The following is a 17,770-nucleotide window of genomic DNA, read 5'->3' as shown; positions in this document are numbered from 1 at the left end:
CCCAGAGCGGGCATGCAGCCAGTGCCCACATGTGAGTGCTAGAAGTGAGCCGTCATGTGGGCACGGCTTTTTCTCCCCCTGACACGGAGAGCTGGGATGCTTTCTGGAAGTGCCTGGAACCCCTCAGCATCTCCGCTCTGCCAACCCAACACTCCCTAGGCTCCTGTCGGCTGGAGGGAGTATCAAACCTCCTAAAGAGGACGCCCGGAGCCACTAGCCTCTCAGGACTTGAGTTTCTGGTTGGTTTGTTTGTTTTAATGTTGTTGTTTCTCCTTCCAAATCAAATTCCAGAAATCCAGATTTAAAAATAACCAAGAAATGCAACCTTCTCCCCCAAGCTTGGCAAAAACAAATCCTCGACAAAGACCAATGTGCAGTCTCACTTCACACTTACTCATTTTCAGACGCCAGCTCAGCTCTGTGTTGGGTGGGGAGGAGGAGGGGAGGCAGGACTCCTTGGGGCTGGAGGGCAAGGGCACAGGAACCAGGCACCAGCTGGGCTGGGCGGCGGGGCGAGCTGGCGGGGCAGGCACACGCCCTTGCCGGAAGACAGCTGCCTGGGCCCACTGTGAAGTCCCGTTTTCCTTGGAGTCCCAGCTTGCTGGTCCCCAGCCCTGGATCGGGCAGAAGATCAAAGCAACCCTGGGAAACGGTCTCCATTAGGGATCCAGAAGTCATTCTCCTTCCCTGGGGAGACATCAGCTTCTGCTCCAGCCTGCCTTTCCCCATCATTACTTAGGGAACTGGCTGGTGGTAATAGGGAGTAGCATTTATACTCCTGCTAACAACAACCTCAAGCTCCCTCCTCTTTTCTACATGGTCTATTTTCTGACCTGTCATCTTTCTTAATGCCTATTTTGTGGGCGAGAAAAATGTGTGATGGAAGAGAGGAAATTCGGGACCAGGGAAGGCCTGGAAAACTGTCAAATTTCATATTTCCTCCTCCTTTGAATCAGCATTTATGTCCCTCAATGGGGTTTTCCTGCATATGCTTGTATAACTCCCTTTTAAAACAATTTTTGCTGTTTTTTCCTTTCCCTGCCCCTGAGTAAGTTATTCCAACAACTACTTTCCACCTCAAAAGAAAGTAGTGGACAGGAAAAAAGAGGTCGTGTGGTCTGTTGGCTACCACTCCAAGTGGAGCCGGGAGACTTTGGTTCTATTCTGAGCCTTTTTGGGAACAGGATGAAGGAGGAGGACGCGAGCCTTGCCCTCCTACGGGACTTCCCGGGACCCGGTGTCAACAGGAGGAAGTTGCTTACTCCGGATCAGAAGGGGGCCGGAACCAGCATTTATGAAACCTGCAAAGTGCCAGGCTCACTTAGTCCTCGCAAGCGGGTGAGAGAGGTTTTGTGACTTCCATATTGCAGCTGAGGAAGCTGAGGCTCAGAGAGATGCAGTGAGTTGCCCCAGGGGAGCACAGCTTGTCAGCAGGGAACGCAGCTTGGCTCTGATTCTTTGGTTTGAGCTGTTTCACTACAGCGTGCAATCCGCTAACCAGGCTTTAGTCATTGATTTACTCAATTTACTGAGCACCTATTATGTGCCACTCCCCATTCTAGTTGGGAGCAAAGATCCATTTTTTTATGGAGCTTCTATTCTCGTTGCGGGTGGGGCGGAGGAAGGAGGTAGACAGGAAATAAACACAATAAATAAGTAAATTATGTAACACACGATGTCTTCCAGGCTGAAGACAAAAGCGAAAATAGAGCAGGTTAAGGGTATTGGGAAGGCTGGAGACACAGTTGTACATTTACACAGGGTAATCAAGAGAGGCCTCCTGGAGGAGGTGACATTTGTATGAAGACTTAAAAGAGAAATGAGAGTTGGGGGTGGTGTTCGAGGGAAATTATTACTGTTGGAAGGAACAGTCAAGGCAGTGCCAAGACCCTGAGCTGGGAGTGTGCCTAGCGTTTGACCGACAGCAAGAAGGTGAGGGTGAGCAGAGGGAGCAAGGAGTCCTTACACAGAAAAGGGCCACTCTGCTGGGTTGTGAATAGACCGTAGAGGGGTGGGGAAGGAGCAGGGAGAGCGGGGAAGGGCTGTTGCAGTCCCAGGAGAGAGACCGGGTCGGGAGCCGTGGAGTGGTGGTTGGATTCTGGATTTATTCCGAAAGCAGAGTCAGCGGGATTTCCTGACAGATTAGATGTGCGGTGTGAGAGGGAGAGGCGTCCGGGCACTTTCCAAGGTTTCTGCTGGCAGGAGGAAGGTTTTGAGTGGGGCAGATGTAGGCAGAGAAGGAAGATCAGGACTTTGGTTTTGGACATAATGAGTTTGAGATGTGTAACTTCTCTCCATATGGGGCCAAATCAATATCATCCAAAAGCAAGACCCAAGAGGCCATTTATGAGGAGCCTCCAAACTAACCAGCCAATTTCAGAGTTTCCCCAACATCATCTTCCTCTTTTTTCTTCAAAAGATTTTATTTATTTATCTGAGAGAGAGAGGGAGAAAGAGCCGGGGGGAAGGGCAGAGGGGGAGGGACAGAGAATCTCAAGCAGACTCTGGGATAACCCGAGCCTGACTTGGGGCTCGAGCCCTGGACCCCAAGATCATGACCTAAGCTGAAGTCAAGAGTTGGTCACTTAACCGACTGAGCCACCTAGGAGCCCCGACATCACCTTCCTCTTAACCATCTGTTTTTACCTCGGGGGTCCATGAACTTGGATGGGAAAAAAATTACATCTTTTTTTCCCCCACTAACCTCTTACTAGAATTTTGCATTTCCTTCAATTATGAATCTAGGCAACAAACCCCAGAAGCCTTAGCAAGACCAGCGACTGTTACCAGTAATAATCACAGATATTTTCATTTTACATAATTGGTGCCACAGACTATCCTCCAATGTCTTTTCATCACTTCTTTGAACTTAATGGTAATTATTAGATGCCACTACATTTTATGATTTCATGCATTAGCAAGCACATATATTACTCTACCATAAATTTGAATTTTTTGATAATGGTATTTTGTCATACTTAGTTTCCCTGGTAATCCTATGCATTTTATTGTTTGTATCTAAAATTATTATTTTAAGGGGCGCCTGGGTGGCTCAGTCAGTTAAGCGTCTGCCTTTTGCTCAGGTCATGATCCCAGGGTCCTGGGATCGAGCCCCGCATCGGGCTCCCTGCTCTGCGGGAAGCCTGCTTCTCCCTCTCCCACTCCCCCTGCTTGTGTTCCCTCTCTCTCTCTGTCAAATAAATAAATAAAATATTTAAAAAAATATAAAATCATTATTTTGAGGGGCGCCTAGGTGGCTCAGTCAGTTGAGTGTCAGATCCTTGGTTTTGGCTCTTTTTTTTTTTTTTTTTAAAGATTTTATTTATTTATTTGACAGAGAGAGAGACACAGCGAGAGAGGGAACGCAGGGGGAGTGGGAGAGGGTGAAGCAGACTTCCCGCAGAGCAGGGAGTCCGATGCGGGGCTCGATCCCAGGACCTGGAATCATGACCTGAGCCGAAGGCAGACGCTTAACGACTGAGCCACCCAGGCGCCCCTGGTTTTGGCTCTTGAGATCAAGCCCCTGTGTGAGATCAAGCTGAGCTCAGAGTCTTCTTGAGATTCTCTCTCTCCCTCTATTCCTCCCTCTGCTCTCTCTCGCTCTAAAATAAAGAAATAAAATCTTTTAAAATAATGATAAAATAAAAATAAAAAATAAAATCATTATTCTGAGAAAAGCTTCAGCAGCTTCCCCAGATGGCCAAAGGAGTCCATGGCACAAAAGAGTTAAGACCCCGATCTAAGTTAAAGACTCCTTGACAAGATGGGAGCAAAAATCAATAAGCCGGGTGCCTGGGTGGCTCAGTTGGTTAAGCGACTGCCTTCGGCTCAGTTCATGATCCTGGAGTCTCAGGATGGAGTCCCGCATCGGGCTCCCTGCTCGGCAGGGAGTCTGCTTCTCCCTCTGACCCTCCCCGCCTCATGCTCTCTCTCTCAAATAAATAAATAAAATCTTAAAAAAAAAAATCAATAAGCCACTAACATTTCTTGAGCTTTGGTGGGAACTGTGCCAGGAACTTTATAGACATTACCTCATGTAATCCTTCCAGTTGCAAGGTGGATATTCTTACTATTCCCCCTTTACAGTTGAGGAAATTGGGGCTCAGAGACATTAACATCACCCAGCCACTCAGTGAAACACTGGGCATTCAAACTCAGGGCTATTTCTAAAGCCTGTGTTTATGTTACTAAAACAAACTGGATCCTATGCAGAGCCCTACCTGGCCCTCTGAATCAGCACAGGGTCCTAGCGCAATTTGGGGGGTGGTATCAGTTAAGAATTGAAGACTGGAGGGGTGCCTGGGGGGTGTGGTCGGTTGTGTCCGACTCTTGATTTTGGCTCGGGTCATGATCTTGGGGTCATGAGATGGAGCCCTGCCTTGGGCTCCATGCTCAGCACGGAGTCTGCTTGAGATTCTCCCTTTCCCTCTTCTCTCTCAAATTAAAAAAAAGAAAGAAAGGAAGAAATCGGGACACCTGTGTGCCTCAGTTTGTTAAGCGTCTGCCTTCGGCTCAGGTCATCATCCCAGGCTCCTGGGGTTGAGTCCTGCCCTGGGCTCCCTGCTCAGCAGGGAGCCTGCTTCTACCTCTGCCTGCCACTCCCCCTGCTTGTGTACTCTCTCTCTCTCTCACTCTCACTCTCTCTCTGGCAAATTAATAAATAAAATCTAAAAAAAAATTTTTTGAAGACTGGGGCTAGTCTGCCTGGGCTCAAATCCAGCCTGTGCAGATTGTTTATCTGTGACTTTGGCTAAATTACTCAACCTGTCTGTGCTTTCTTTCCCGTGTCTATAACATAGGCATGAGGGTGGTAAGAACACCACCAGCAGAAATGTGTTGTATGGGAGTAAGGGAGTGACACCTAGAACAGTGCCCAGCATGTAGAAGGTGCTTGCTTTATAAGGATTTATTTTTATTAAGAGCTTTGGCTCTAGAGAGGAACAGATTGGGTTTGAATGTCAGCACAACTTCTTACAAGCTGTGTGACCTTGGGCAACTCACTTAACCTCTCTGAGCTTCGCTTTCCTCATCTGTGAGTGCGGACCTTATGCCTTGTCTCTGAGGTTGCATTCATCCACTCCAGCAAAGATCTCACATCTGGTACAGCCTCTGCGGTTGGTGCTGTTAGTTGGTGGAGTTTACCCTAGTCCACTGTCATCTTCCAAGACCACAATGGCGAGTTCACCCTCCATTGGTGATAAGCACCTTTGGTCTTTTATCATCTTTCTCCAGGGCATGGGTAGCCTCCAGGAATACCATCTGATTCCAGTCTTTGAAACTGTCAAACACCTGATATATTGCACCCATCAGTTCATTCTCTTCCTCTCCTACCCCATTCCAGTTCACCACCAGTGAGAATTTGAACAATGGTGCCATCATTGCATGCGGGAGGCTGCTGGAACTCCTCAAACCACCGATGATAGCAACAGGCCAGTGATCCGGCTCTAAAATCCCAATTTAGTTTGCTTCCTAAAACCACTTTCTGTAGCAACTGATATAGGTTGGGCTCTCCGTGAAACAGATGTGGAGTGTGAAATCTGTACATAAGAAGTTTTAGCGGGGGTGGGATGGGTATGCTCTCAGGAACAAACCGGTGAGCGAGGGAAGCAGAATCGGGCAGAGGGAGAAGCTGAACAGCGACCAAGTTGCTCCCAAGCCTCAGATAGAACCCTGGGGAGCTCTGGAGCTGAGATGGGTTTTCAGAGTTGTCTTGCCTGCAGCGAGGGGGCTAGGCATTGACTCTCCCTCCTGGACCAGTCATTAGATACAAGGTGCCTTTAGGGAGGGGGCCTGATCTTGGGCAAGGCACCACTCTGTGGCTAAGCTGGGGGAGTGGGTGGCTCAGTTCTGAAATATGGGATCCGAGAGAACACCACAGCATCCTCTATGGAGACTCTGCCTTTTTCATATCCGAGTACAAGGATTCCATGCACATTTTAAATATTAGATAGTCTGAATATCTTTTTTCAATATGTCATCTGTCTGTTAAGTCTTAGTGTCATTTGTTGAGCAAAATTCCTTCATTATGATGTAACCAAATTAATAGATTTCTCTCCTTAATGATTTGTCCTCATTCCCGAGATCACAAAAAGATTCCCCGACATTATGGTTTTTTTTTTTTCATTAAGTATATTTTTACCTTTCAAATTTAGGTCTTCAGTCCTCCCAGAGCCCACTTTGAATGTGGGTATTATGGGGGGTATCTCTTTCTTTTTCCTCTGTAATGAACCAGCTTTCCCTATGTGTCTTTGTCTCTCTGCTCTCTGGTTTCTGCTCTCATCACTCTCTTAAGATGCCACGTCTGCAGAGAATCATGAACCTCTCGATACTCTTACTTCAGGGCTTTTAAAAAAATCTCCATTCATCTTGCCCTCTATACAGCACTGGGTGCTTTGGACCATTTCCACTTCTTGCAGCTCTGTGCGCACGACCTTTCTAGACTCATTATTCTTGTTTGCCTTTTCCTCCTTCATCCTTTCCTCCTCTTTCATCCCTAGGGCTTTGTGGGTTGACTTTCTCTTGCAGCTCCTAACAATTGGTGTAATTTAAGGCTCGATCCTTGTCTTTATTTTTATCCTATGTAATTCTATCTTCTTTGAGAAATCCCTTCATTTTCAAGGTTTCAATACTTCCAGGTGTGTGACTTCCTGACGGGCAGATCCAGCCCTGACCTCTCTCGTGAATGCCAAATTTCAAACGGAAAACTGGGCATTTTTAGTATGTGTAGATTTAAATCAATCTTCACCATGCAAGTAATGTTATATGATTCACCTATATTTTATACATTTCCACATCCTCCAACAATCTGGCACGGTATCTTCTAAAAAGTAGGTGTTCAACATGTATTTATTCAAAGGGTGAGAGGATCTCTTATGTTTAGCCATAATAAAAGTCAGAGTCAAATATTTTTATTCATGGTTCAAAAGATCAGAGTCACATAAATTTCAGAGGGAAGTTCAGCCATGAGTCAGCTTAGCTTCTTCTTTTTTTTAAAGATTTATTTATTTATTTTCCAGAAAGAGAGAGAGAGAGCATGAGCAGGGGGAGTGGCAGGCAGAGGCAGAGGAAGAAGCAGGCTCCCTGCTGAGCAGGGAACCCGATGCAGGACTCGATCCCAGGACCCTGGGATAATGACCTGAGCTGAAGGCAGACACTTAACCGACGGAACCACCCAGGCGCCCCAGCTTATCTTCCTCCTTTGGGAAGAGAGTGGTCCTCTCCTGGTTGGTCACCTCCTCCAGTCTTGCAGGGTCGCTCTCTCTGAGATAGAGTAGGGCGTGAGGAGAAGAGTTGGCGGCGGCCAGAGCCATAGTCACTGTGTGGTAGTGGAAAGATCGTAGTTCTGGAGTCAGAGTGACCGGCTTTGAAATTCCACGCCCTCCACTTACAAGGGCCTGCTTTCCTTATCTATCAGAGTGGGTAAGAAGGCTCAGGCCAGATGGCTATTACAGACTAAAACAACACATGGAGAGTGCTTTGCACCCAAAGGATGCTAAAGAGAATTCTGAGGTCCCTTTCCTTCTCTCTCCTTGCATCCCTCTCCTGCATCCAGCTTCCAGATGAAGACAGAAGCATCTGAGCTCTCAGGATAAATGGTTTCTATGTGAGCCTCCTGCAGAGCCAAAGGGGAAAGTCGGACTGCAACTCTCAGTAATCTACACAACCTTCCCCAGGGTAAAGTAGGTTGAGGGAACTTCAACTGTCCCCCATTTACAGATTAAGAATTCGAAGGATCAGGTACCATCCCAAGAGCATCCAAGGAGCACTTTACAGTTTATGACAGCTCAGAATTCAGACTCTCAGGAAGTGAGCTCGCTCTTAACAATGGAGGAGATCATGTCAAAGCGTCCATCCACCCTGATCCTTTCCAGTGACGTACGTGGGCAGCATGTTCAAGCTGGTGCAGGGATGAGATGTAGAGTCACCACAAGCATCCCCAGTTTGTCTCTGGAATCCTTCCAGACCACCTCCTTGTTTTTCCACCCTGCGACTCCTCGTTCATAAGTTTCTTAGTCCTCAACTCTCTTTGTTTTGGCTTAATACTATGAGGTTCCTATCCTCCACGCACCTCTGTGCTGGATGGTCCTCTGGGCTTGACTCACGCTCCTGGCTCTCAACAACCACACTGATCCAAACCATTGCTTGGTCTTTGTGCTTCGATCTCCCACATTGCTCCCACGGGTAAGAAGCAGCCCATCAGTCAGATCTGCTTGAGGCGCCCCACCCCTCAGCAGGACCACAGGGGTCATCGTCAGTTTCAAGATGGCAGAATCAGGGCATTTCTGCCCCCCCTCATTAAAAAGCACCCCAAAACAAAGTGCAGGATATGAAAACAAAAGTATTGTTCATTAAACCAGGAGAAAACAGCAGACCCCCATCACACAGGGATCAGGAATGTGGGAAGACAAAGGGCCGAGCACCCCATGTAGACATCAGAGCCTCCTCAGAGAAACACCAGATTAGACTCTGTAAACAGAAGGTGTGTCTTATGCATTTCTTTATCCTCAAGGCTTAGCATAGGACTAATCAAGCATTCAACTAATACTCATTCAACACTTGTTGAATGAATTACATCATTTTATATATATATTTCATATAATAGTTATCTGCAGATGAAGGCATATTTTACTGCAAGGGGAACCGTTAGAAATGTTTCCTATGCTGCTAAGTGAAGCTGCCATTATTTCTCTCAGAGAGAGGGCCCTTCCAAACCCATATGCTGAGGAAGAGAACTCTAAGCAATACCCTTGCCTTGATATTTAGCATTTTATTGCTTCAAATATTTTTAAAAACTCACCAAATCAGCTCTTTCATTAGCTCGGTCTTCGTCTTTCATTATTTCAACGTGAACTTGGTTCCTATGGCAGTCAGGACTTGATAATTACACGCAGCCCTTTGCAATTATTAGTAAGGAACCAGGTAACGGCACTGACATTTAATATTTAATTGTTTTTGATCAGCATTAATTAGTCACAGATGCACACCAGATTCCCATTGAATTAAGTTCTCTCGGGAACATATTGCGGGCTCAGGGATTCTAACCACATCAAAAAGTAAATGTTCAACTTTAAAAGTTGGGCCCTAGAGACCCAGGCATCCATGGAGAGGAAATTCCAGATGTCTCACATTCTCCCTCTTTCGTCAGAAGTCAACCTCCTACTTGCAGCCCCATGGAATCTAAAACCTCAGGGTTCTGCAGGGGACCTTGCAGGCTGCAGTCTCTCCCTTACTCCACCAGTTTAACCCTCTTCCCGGAATCATTCCCATCTGCCTACACACACGAGTAATTTCTCTGACCCTAAAAACCTGCTATGGACTCCACTGCTTCTCAAGCTACTGCCCCTTCTCTTTGTTCCTCTTTAGAGAAACACTCCTTGAATGCGCCTTCTGGTCTTTCTCAGACCCACTGTCTTCAGTCTTTGGCTCTGACCCCTCCAAGGAAAATGTCCTTGTCAATGTAACCGAAAGAACCACCTTGGTGAGAAATCCAACGTCCGGGTCTTCATCTCCCTTCGACCAAGTCGGTCATATTCTCTTTCTTGAAACAGTTTTTCATCATTTGGCTTCCAGGAAACCAGTTGTGTCAGGTTTCCTCCCACCCACGGTCGTTCCTTCTGATTCTCGGGTGCTGATTCACCCTCCGCTCCCCATCCGAGAGTGCTGTAGGCTCAGCATTTGCTCTTCCTTTTTCCTCTGTCCATACTCATTGCTTAGGTGACCTTAGAGAAGCACCATCTATGCATTGAACTCCCCATTTTTATCTCCAGCTCTGACCTCTCCTCTGCTAATTCTTAATCTGTAAATGCGTGTCCACTTGAATGTTGAGTTAGCCTGGGTGCCTTAGACATCAGAGCCTGAGGCCAAGCTCACACTTGGGCATGCTCTATTGGAGGAGTGCAATCCCGGTGGGGGGTGGGGGGACAAGGCAGGGAAGGAGGGAAAGCAAACACCAGGGGGTGCATTATCTAGTTAGCCATGTGCTAGGGCTCAGTCACACAGGAACATCTCCAGAGAGAGGCCGTGTGTGTGTGTGTGTGTGTGTGTGTGTGTGTGTGTGTGTGTCAGGAGGGACCACAGCACCTCAGTGCTGCCTCTCAGGAAGGAGAAGGTTTATTTCTGACCTGCAGAAGGGAAGAGAATTCGTCTGTTGGCTCCTTCTTATCTCTTATCTCTCAATGATCAAAGTCGAGCCCTGCCCTTCAGGGTTGTGGTCCCTAGCCTTTTTGGACTCCTTAGGATGCCAGTGCTTCCCAGCTCTGGTTTAGAACTTAATCTGGGCTCAGACGAGTTTGAGGAGCCAAAGCCTCAGTGTCTGGACATGTGGGCCTTGTGCAGGGAGCTGGTGAGGGTCCTGGTGCAGTAGGCCAGAGGGAGCTCCCACTAGGAGAGACTGAGGCAGCCAATCTTAGCAGGAGGCCATTCGCTGGGGTGGCTGGGCCCTTCTTGGAGTTCACGGTCAAGAGCGGGTGGGGAGGATGGGGGTTGGGGAAATGTGGGGCAGCATATTTCCCAGGCAGCCCCAAACTTAAGCTAGCCAGAACCGAATTCTTGCCTCTGTTCCCCCACACAAATTCCTTTCTCCTATTTTCTTCTTCTTCTTCTTTTAACTCTTTTATTTATCTGTCGGGGAGAGAGAGAGATAGTGCGAAAGCACGAGCAGGGAGGAGGGGTAGAGAGAGAGAGGGAGAAGCAGGCTCCCCGCTGAGCAAGGAGTCCGACATGGGACTAGATCCCAGGACCCCGGGATCATGACCTGAGCTGAAGGCAGACGCTTAACCGACTGAGCCACCCAGGTGTCCCTCTTCTGTTTTCTTGTCTCAGCTTCAACTCCTACCTTTCCGTTTGCTCACACCCCAAATCTTAGAACTGTCCTTAAGTCCTCTTTTTTCCTCAAACCCACATCCCAACCAATCAGCAAATCCTATCAGCTCCAAAATATAGCCGGCAGCCAACCTCCTCTCACTGCCTCCTTTCCCATAATTCTCAGATGATTGTAAGGGTCTTTCTGTCGGCTCTCGGCTTCTGCCCTTGCCCCCACATTTTGTTCTCAGCACAAGGGTCAGAGCAATGCTTTTCAAACACAAGTGAGATGGTCACGCCTCCCCTCAGGCCTCTAATGTCTTCCTGTCTCACGCAGAGTAAAATCAGGCTTTGCTATAGCCTGCAAGGTTCTGTACCATCTGTTTCTCCCATCCCTCTGATTTGATCTCCTGTTTGCACACTCTGTTCCTGCCACATGGTGCCTTTGTAGGGTCAAGCAGACTCCTACCCCAGGGCCTTTGTACTTGCTCTTCTCTGTGCCTACAAGACTCTCTCCCCAATATCTATGTGGTTTGCTTCCTTGTTCCTTCAGAGCCCTTAACCCTGTGTTCCACTGCTTCTCAGCTGGAGACGGCTCCATGGAGAATGGGGCTGAAGGATGGGAAAAACAGGAAAACAGGAGGGAAGAAATGATCCCTTCAGGAGCTTGTTGGAAAGCCCAAAGCAATTGCAGAGATAGTTTGGCCAACAAGGAGACCTTCTGTGTGGGAGAAAGTCCCATGAAAAGAAAGAATTGAAGGGGGAGTAGAACCTTTTCAAATGGCTTTGAATGCTAAGTAAAGGAGAGAGTTGTTTATTCTATGGACAAAGGCCTCCAACTGGGAATCAAAGTCAGTTCACTTAAGTTTCCATTGAAAAATGTCTTCCAACCAGGAACTCTGAGTCAGAGTTTGCTCTGGTGGTCTAAACATATCCATGAAGGAAGCAAGAGAAACCAGCATTGAGAAGGGAGCAACAAAGCTGAGAAAAATATATGTTCCTGGGAAGAATTTTCCAGGCCCTTTCAGGAAGTTGATAGCAGAAGGTAGTCTTCCCCAGAGCCACTGTTCGAGAGCTTACACATCCCATGATGTGGCAACTGGGGCTTGGAAGTGGGATTTCAAAACCAACCCAACAGAAGAACAGGGAAAGCTTCGTGTTCTCTTCTGGCCTACCAGGCTCCACCACTAGGATCTCTTGACCCCAGTGTTGTTAAGGTCAAGGAGGTCAGCGACCGTGGGCGCCACTGCCCTCTGCTGGAGGGACTGCAGTCCTCCCCAAGGCCTGTATTTGGATCCAGGTCAATGGTTAACCTTCTTTGGATCGTGGCTCCCTTTGAGAAGAATATGAAGCAAGCTATGGACCCAAAGAAAAAAGATATGCACTCATACATAAGGATTTGCATAGAGTTTCAAGGATTTGTGGAAAGATCCTCTGAAACCCATCCATCAACCTTCCAGATAAAGGTATAACTTTACTTTTCCTTATTTATGTATTTATTTATTTAGATTTCTTTTAAACTGAAGTATAGTTGAGGCTCACTGTGACATTAGTTTCAGGTGTACAACATAGTGATTTGACAAGTCTATATGTCATGCTGTCTATGCTCCCGGTAAGGGTAGCCGCCATCTGTTGCCACACAATGCTTTTACAACAAACACAGCAACCCTATGCTTGCTTTTTTTATCCCAGTGATTTACTCGTTGCGTAACTGGAAGTCTGCATCTCCTACTCTCCTTTATCCATTTTGCCCATCCCTCCACCAGTTTGTTTTCTGCGTTTATGGGTCTGTTTCTGCTTTTTTCTTTGTTCGTTCATTCGTTTTGGTTTTTCTCGATTCCACCCATAAATGAAATCATATGGTATTTGTCTTTCTCTGACTTATTTCACTTAGTGTAACACCCTCTAGTTCCATCTACGTTGTTGCAAATGACAAGATCGCATTCTTTTTTATGGCTCAGTTAATATTCCATTGTATATAGACACCACATCTTCTTTATCCATTCATCTAGGGATGGACACTTGGGCTGCTTCCATGTCTTGGCTATTGTAACTAATGCTGCAATAAACCTGGGGGGTGTATATATATTTTCCAATTAGTGTTTTCATTATCTTTGGGTAAATACCCAGTAGTGAAATTACTAGATCATATGGTAATTCTCTCTTTAATTTTTTGTTTTTCATACTGTTTTCCCTAGTGGCTACACTAACTTACTCCCATAAAGGTGTAATTTGCAAAGCAGGCAGACCTAAGTGCCAGTTCAGGGCTGAGACACCCACCTATTTGGCTGTGAGACAGAAGAGAAATAAAAATGAGGTTACCCAACCTATTTTCTGCCAAGAATGCCTTTTCCCTTCTTTGGATCCCATATTCAGAAATAGTTTCCCTACCAAACGAATTGCATTGACTAAGAAATCCCAAATTTTTTGTTAACCAAAAAATTTTGTTAACCCAGGCTGAGTTCATACAATCCAGGCAAAAATCAAACATTAAGTTGGCCAGGGGAGCTGACCTGTGGACAAATACATGGCTTTGGTTGACCTTTGAAATATCAACACTCAAGCTATAATGATTACATGTGCACCAACTCCTACTCTCAAGCCCATATATTTAAATCCAAAGTAGTTCAGTGATGGTATTTGTCTGAAACTCACACTCTCTCACAAATCCGTTTGCATGCCCCTTCAATGTAGCTTCCAATGCAGGTAAATGCACCTTCCAGTGCATCTTTCCCAGCATTCCCTTAGACTCAAACTCTCTCTGAGGTCAATTCAAACACATAACTGACCTCTGAGCTACACTCAAGTCGGCTCTGGTTTTACTCCTGAGCTGTGTCCCACCCTGGCCTCTGGCCTCCAAGGCAGGGCCAGGTGAGAACATAGAATATCAACTGAGCAGCACTTAGTACCTGGTGCGGCCACTGCTAGAAATGTAAAAATGAAGAAAAAAAAACAACAACAACCCGTCATTCCTGCTCCTCATTCATTCTTTCAAGAAATATTAGTTAAATGCCTTCAATATTCTCAGACACTGTGTGAAGCACTAGGGATATAATGACAGTCAGACACGTGAAGTCCCTGCTTTCGTGGAACTTGAGGTCTGACGGGAGAAACAGGGCAGGGGAGGGGTGGGGAGGAGAGGAGAGGAGTAAATAAACTGAGAACGTGATTGAGATTTTTGATATGCACTAGGAAGGAAACAAAGAGGGTGGTGGGCCATAGAGAACAGGGGCAGAGCGAGGATCTGTCGTGGGTTTAGAAGTCAGGGTCCCGGCAGGAAACACGGGGTACTCTCAAAGGGGGACATGGAGAGTTGAACACGTTGGACTTAGTAACAGCGGGAGCCATTGCGAGCATCATGTGCACAGTAGAAGGGGAAGAAGCAAACAGGAGAATCTGGAGAGCTGATGTGGGGCCCCATTTGATGGGAGCTGCTACATGCATGTACACAACCACCAATCCATGGTAGTGTAAACTGAGATCCAGCTCAGGATTTCCGCTCTGGCGTGTTCCCTGTTAGCTGGCTTTCCCAGGGTTGCTGTAACAAAGTACCCCAGCCTGGGTGGCTTAAAGCAACAGAGTGTTATTCTCAGTGCTGGAGGCTGCTAGAAGTCCAAAATCAAGGTGTCTGCAGGGTTGGTTTCTTCTTGGAGGCTCAGAGGGAGAATGTGTTCCATGCTTCTCTCCTAGTTTCTGGTGATCGCCAGGAGTCCTTGGCATCCCTTGGCTTGTCACCACGTATCTCTGGCCTCTGCCTTCATTATCCCCCAGCCACCTTCCCCTGCATCTGCCTGCCTCCGTATTTCTTCTCCTCTTATAAGGACACCAGTCATTTTGGATTTAGGGTTCCCCTTATGCCAGTATGATCTAATCTTAACTAATACCATCTGCCATGACCCTCTTTCCAAATAAGGTCACATGCTGAGGTTCCATTTGAATCCCCTACTCCTGCTGTATAATGGATTCAGAACATATGATTGAGTAGTATAAACACTCGAAGAAGCGAGGATTATCTTAATGAGATGCCATGACTCATCGATCAGATTGGCAACAATTTTAGAGTGTAATTAAAAATCAACTGTTGGGGAGGATGTGGAGTAACAAGAATGTATGAACACTGCTGGTGAGGATGTAAACTGGTACAATCACTTTAGGATAAAGTTGTCAGTATCTAGTGAAGCTGAAGGTGAGCATGTCCTATTGCCCTTCTTGGTTACATATGCTATAAAAATGTATGCCAACGTGCATCAGGATACGTGTAAAAGAATGAGAAGCCTTGTTGGTAATAATCCCCAAATGGAAACAACTCAAATATCCATGGACAGTAGAATAAGTAAACACATTATGGGTAGAATATAATGGAGTACTGTATAGCAATGAAACCAGGATGAATTATACGTACAACGCGAGTGACTCTTAAAGCATAATAATGAACAAAAGAAGCCAAATACCATAAATAGAAACTGTACAATTCCATTTATATAAAGTTCAAAACTAGGCAAAATTTTTTTTTTATTCTTATGTTAATCCCCATATATTACATCATTAGTTTTAGATGAAGTGTTCCATGATTCATTGTTTGTGCATAACACCCAGTGCTCCATGCAGAATGTGCCCTCCTCAATACCCACCACCAGGCTAACCCATCCTCCCACGCCCCTCCCCTCTAGAACCCTCAGTTTGTTTTTCAGAGTCCATCATCTCTCATGGTTCGTCTACCCCTCCGATTCCCCAAAACTAGGCAAAATTAAACCATATTATTTAAGGATGTGTGATCAGGTAACAATGCTTAAAGAAAAGCAAGGAAATGAGTAACATGAAGCTCAGGATAGTGGTTATACTTGCAGGGAGGGAAAGGATGTGATTGGGCAAAGGACTCACCCAGGCGTGGGCTTCTGAGACGCTAGTAATGCTCATTTCATAACAATTTATTTGTTACGCTGTACTTAGACTTTTAGCACTTTTCTGTAGGCTTGTTACATTTCACATATACACATGTAAAATATGGGGGGAGGAGCACCTGGGCTTTAGAACCAGACAAAGAAGCTACTTAGTAGCTGTTTGACTCTGGACACACTGCTAAAGGGGTGAAACCAGCTAAGACCCTCTGGGGAAAGGAGATATGAAACAAAAAAATGCATATCTCCTTTTAAGAAAGGAATTCACTTTTAATTAAAGGGAAATTGAAAAAAAAAAAAAACCTCCTGGAATCTAAAAGACCTTTATTTATGCAGGTGCTGTGCTATAAAATATTCTAATCTGTGTTGTTAATGAAGCTGGATTTACAACCTAGTAAACTAAACAAAGAGCTTATGTTTAGCTGAGTAACCGGTTGAGGGTGACATCTAGACTACTTAAGTGACAGTTTTCACTCTTTCATTTTTCTTCTATTCAGTGTAAAAAGATGCTAGCTCTCTTGCTGTGAAATTGCTTTATTACAAGATTCTGTCTTTACCCATTTGAAGTGCAAACTTCATCTTTGTGAAACTTGTTCCATACAGTTGGAAGAAGTCCCAGCCGTAATAACAGTGACTTACACAAAGAGTTCCAATTAGGAACCAAGCACTACTTTAGGCAGTTTGGAGTTATACATTTTGACATGACATTGTTAACCTTTGAAGACTTCCTTACTTTGTGTTTGTGACACAAGAACACATTCGTCTTGGGGCGCCTGGGTGGCTCAGTCGTTAAGCGTCTGCCTTCGGCTCAGGTCATGGTCCCGGGGTCCTGGGATCGAGCCCGCATCAGGCTCCCTGCTCGGTGGGAGGCCTGCTTCTCCCTCTCCCACTCCCCCTGCTTGTGTTCCCTCTCTCGCTGTGTCTCTCTCTGTCAAATAAATAAATAAAATCTATAAAAAAAAAAAAAAGAACACATTCATCTTGTATTTTCACTGCTCCAGCCCTGGAGTCTCGGTCATGTTTCTAAGGAGTCCTGGTATTTAGAAGCCAAGAGCCAGGCTTGCTTATTGCTACTGATGTGTAGTTGCTTTTATTTATTTGTTTGTTTGTTTATTTATTTATTTATTTATTTATTTATAGGTTCCACACCCAGTGTGGAGCCCAACATGGGGCTTGAACTCAGAACCCTGAGATCAAGACCTGGACTGAGATCAAGAGTTGGACACAACCGACTGAGCGCCTAGGTGCCCGGTGTCATTGTTTTAGACCCTCTCCTCAGATAGGATCAGGAAATACATACGCATATATTTATATTTATCTCTATTAAATACCATGAGTTCATACCAATACTTTCTAGCAGTGGGGATACAGCAGTGAACAAAACCTTGTGTTGGGAAAGGAACCACAGAAAGAGAGAAAAATAGATACAAGGCTAGGAAATGGCAAAGCTGGGATCTAAACCCAGACAGCCTGGCTCCAGAATTCATGCTATACCATCTGCCTCTGATTGCTTTTGTAAGTTGCTCTCTGCCTTCTGCAAAAGTTTACAACTCTCTTGAATCCAATAAAAATGCCTCTGTCAGTTTCTAAATCTACACAATGCAGAGCCTTGTGCATCTTCCATACAACTTCTCAGAGACTCGGTTTCCAAATGTGTGAAAGTGAAGATACTAATTTCAACCTGCTGTGAGGATAAATGGAATTATATGAGATGCCTGGTGCTATTTGTGACACATCATAGGTATTTAGTGAAGTTAGTTTTGTTTTTTTTCTCTCACACAAATGCTCTACCTCTAGAACAGTGGTTTTAGTTTTAGTTTTTTTTAAGTCGGCTCCACACCCAGCACGGGGCTTGAACTCATGACCCTGAGATCAAGAGTCCCAGGCTTGGGCGCCTGGGTGGCTCAGTTGGTTAAGCGACTGCCTTCGGCTCAGGTCATGATCCTGGAGTCCCAGGATCGAGTCCCGCATCGGGCTCCCTGCTCAGCGGGGAGTCTGCTTCTCCCTCTGACCCTCCTCCCTCTCATGCTCTCTGTCTCTCATTCTCTCTCTCTCAAATAAATAAATAAAAT

This window comes from Leptonychotes weddellii, chromosome 4 (genome assembly GCF_054177405.1).
Source record: "Leptonychotes weddellii isolate Sample4059 chromosome 4, ASM5417740v2, whole genome shotgun sequence".
Taxonomy (NCBI): Eukaryota; Metazoa; Chordata; class Mammalia; order Carnivora; family Phocidae; genus Leptonychotes; species Leptonychotes weddellii.
Note: the sequence above shows the minus strand (reverse complement) of the source record.